The 2,762-nt window shown below is 47.5% G+C and overlaps 1 pseudogene; it reads left to right on the top strand.

Moving 5' to 3' along the window:
- The first annotated feature begins 816 nt into the window (after positions 1-816).
- On the top strand, positions 817-935 carry LOC136633952 (5S ribosomal RNA; annotated as a pseudogene).
- The last annotated feature ends 1,827 nt before the right edge of the window (positions 936-2,762 follow it).

Below are 2,762 nucleotides of genomic sequence, written 5' to 3' on the forward strand. Positions count from 1 at the left end.
CTTTTTGTGACCTCTGCCACATTGTAGATTTCTCTCTCTCTCTCTCTCTCTCTCTCTCACACACACACACACACCCCAAAACACAATCACCGTAATTGTTTGGCTCTGCTCCCTTTACTTAAACGAGTTGCAGATCCATTTTTTAAGAAGATCTTTCTGTATGCAAGTTTTGCATCCCAAAGGTCCGCAGTTCAATCTCCAGCTAGAGCAGAAACAGGTCTTCTCTGAAATACATAGAAATATAAGAATAAATAAAGCCCTCCACACCATTTTTCTCCCCGCAGTCACAAGAGCCCTTAGGGAGAAAAGCTGAAAATAGAGTACATGTTTTCACCAGTTTCTTTCCGAACAGCTTCTGGGAACAGTACATGTCGGTTGAAACAGTGACTCCCCAGAAAATTTGAGATGACTGTGAAACTTATGAACTGGAGCTGATGTTTTGGTTCCATCTGAGTGCTTTTAATGAATCCTGGGAAGGTTCTCTCCCCCCACCCCCCAATCACATGCGGCTGAAAAACATGATCATATAACATTGTGCAGGGGGAGAGGGGGGAGAAGATTGGGTCACAAAGTTTATTTGTGCTCAGAAAAGCTATCTTCTTTTCCCCCATCACAGAGAGATGGGCAGATTAAAAATTGCCATTTGAGCTCCCACTCTAAGCCCAGAATCTCAAGGGCTACAAAGCCTCTAGCCTATTCTCAACCTGCTCTCGCAGTGTGGAGTCACATGTATCTCTCTTGGTTTATCCACATTTGATGGCTGGCACTGAATGTGTCAAGGAGTTGATCAGAACCAGAAGCAGGTCCCAAACCAATTCATTTGTTTGTGTTACCCTGCACATGCCTGATCTCATCTGATCTCAGAAGCTAAGCAGGGTCAGGCCTGGTTAGTACTTGGATGGGAGACCGCCTGGCAATACTGGGTGCTGTAGGCTTATACCATAGTCTTTCGAGACTGAAGGTTGCCAACCAATCAGAACCGAACCCCACCTGCACCAGAATCTTTATCTCCAGTCAACACCCCATTACACAGGCCACACATTTTGCCGTGATAAAATTTAGACCTATTCCTTGGTATATTTGGGGCACCGATTCCAAAAAATGGCATCAGTTTTGCCCCATTACATCTAGTTTCAGAGATACGACATAGCCTAGTCAGTAAAGGGTTCAAGCAGCTTCCTCATGAGGAGGTCATGGCAGTGGTTCTCACTGAGCCTCCAAAAGAAGGGAGTGGCAGCCAGACTGTGAAGCCACCCAAGAAGAGGCTGCAGCAGGAGACACACGGCCCCCCTTATGGCCACCCCCCCTGCCCTGCATTTGCTATGCTACTGCACTTGGGTTTCCCTGTTTAATATCAATTTGGGATATTTTTAATTCCACCTCTCCATTTTTATACATTTGTTTTAAATAAATTTGGGGTGACCTATACATGCAATTAAATCCCATCAATTAATCAAAGTGGCTTTTGTGTGCATGTAGTGCAATCTCAGCGGAGAGTAGCTGGGGGACCCGGCTCTGTGGGGGGGGGGCAAAATTATGAGTTACTGAATTGCAAAATGTTCCACTAATCCATGACTTGACCCGCTGGTGGAATAACTGAAAGTCCTGTCTTTTTTTCTTTCAATCATTTGAGAAGTTAAAAGCACCTAAACGTTGTCCCTGCAATATAAATAACCAGTAGTGTAGCAAGCAGGGAGAGGGGGCACTCCGCTCTAGGTGATTTGCCCTGGGCAGTGATGGACGCCCCTGCCGTGTTTAGCAGCAGACAGGCCTTCCCACTCTTGCAGGTGCCCGAATGGCTGGAAATGGCCACTCCAAAAGCAACTCGACTATGTGTGTGGTGACAGTGTAATCTCTGCAACACTGCTGAACCATTTCTGGGTGCCATATGTCACTTCCAGTGAGTATGAGGGGTGTCACGCATTGGGGGGGCGACAACCACGCTGGGCATTACCCGAGCTGGCGACACCAATGTAGCCAACGTTGACCAGTCTCTGCAGAAGATAAGGGTTAAGTATTCTGCCAACATCAGACACTGTCAACAAGGTTGGTGGGTGAATGCAGCCAAAGCTGGCTCCACTTGCAACATCACAAGTTGTTGGCATCCTTCAGTCTCGAAAGACTATGGTGTCACGCTCTGAATGGTGGTTCTGGAACAGAGTGTCCTCTCCAGAGCGCGAAGCCTGGGTAAAGTAGGTATGGAGGATAGGCTGTTACCCAGGCAGCAAATCCCCCCTCTCCACGTCGCTGAAATGGTCCAATGGAAAGGCAGAAGCCAATACGGTTGGTTCCAGCAGCGTCGCAGGAGTTGCCAGAACGTGACTGTGTTCAGCCATGAACTGCCTCAGGGACTCTGGCTCCGGATTTTGCCTCGAGGTTGACTCCTGAAGCCTTTTCCATAACTGGAAAAGCTGGGGATAAGAATAGGCCCTCAGTTTAGCTGTACTTGTCGTAAGAGGCGACTAAACAGCCACCGGGTAGATGGGACTCATTAGCCTGGGAAGGCAGCTCATCTGAGAGAAGGAAAACTCTGATCCCAAACCTCCACTGCCTTGTGGCTACATCCAACATCACAAGGCACCTCTAAGAACATAAGAGCAGCCCCACTGGATCAGGCCATAGGCCCATCTAGTCCAGCTTCCTCTGCACAAGCAGAGATTGCAACTGATGGGGTTTCCATCTCTCCATGAGAGATTATATATATACATATTTTTTTACATCTTCTGAAAGGTGATTTCATGCTTCAGGAAGCCGAGTAAGTT

The sequence above is a fragment of the Tiliqua scincoides genome, chromosome 13, assembly GCF_035046505.1.
Source record: "Tiliqua scincoides isolate rTilSci1 chromosome 13, rTilSci1.hap2, whole genome shotgun sequence".
Classification (NCBI taxonomy): domain Eukaryota; kingdom Metazoa; phylum Chordata; class Lepidosauria; order Squamata; family Scincidae; genus Tiliqua; species Tiliqua scincoides.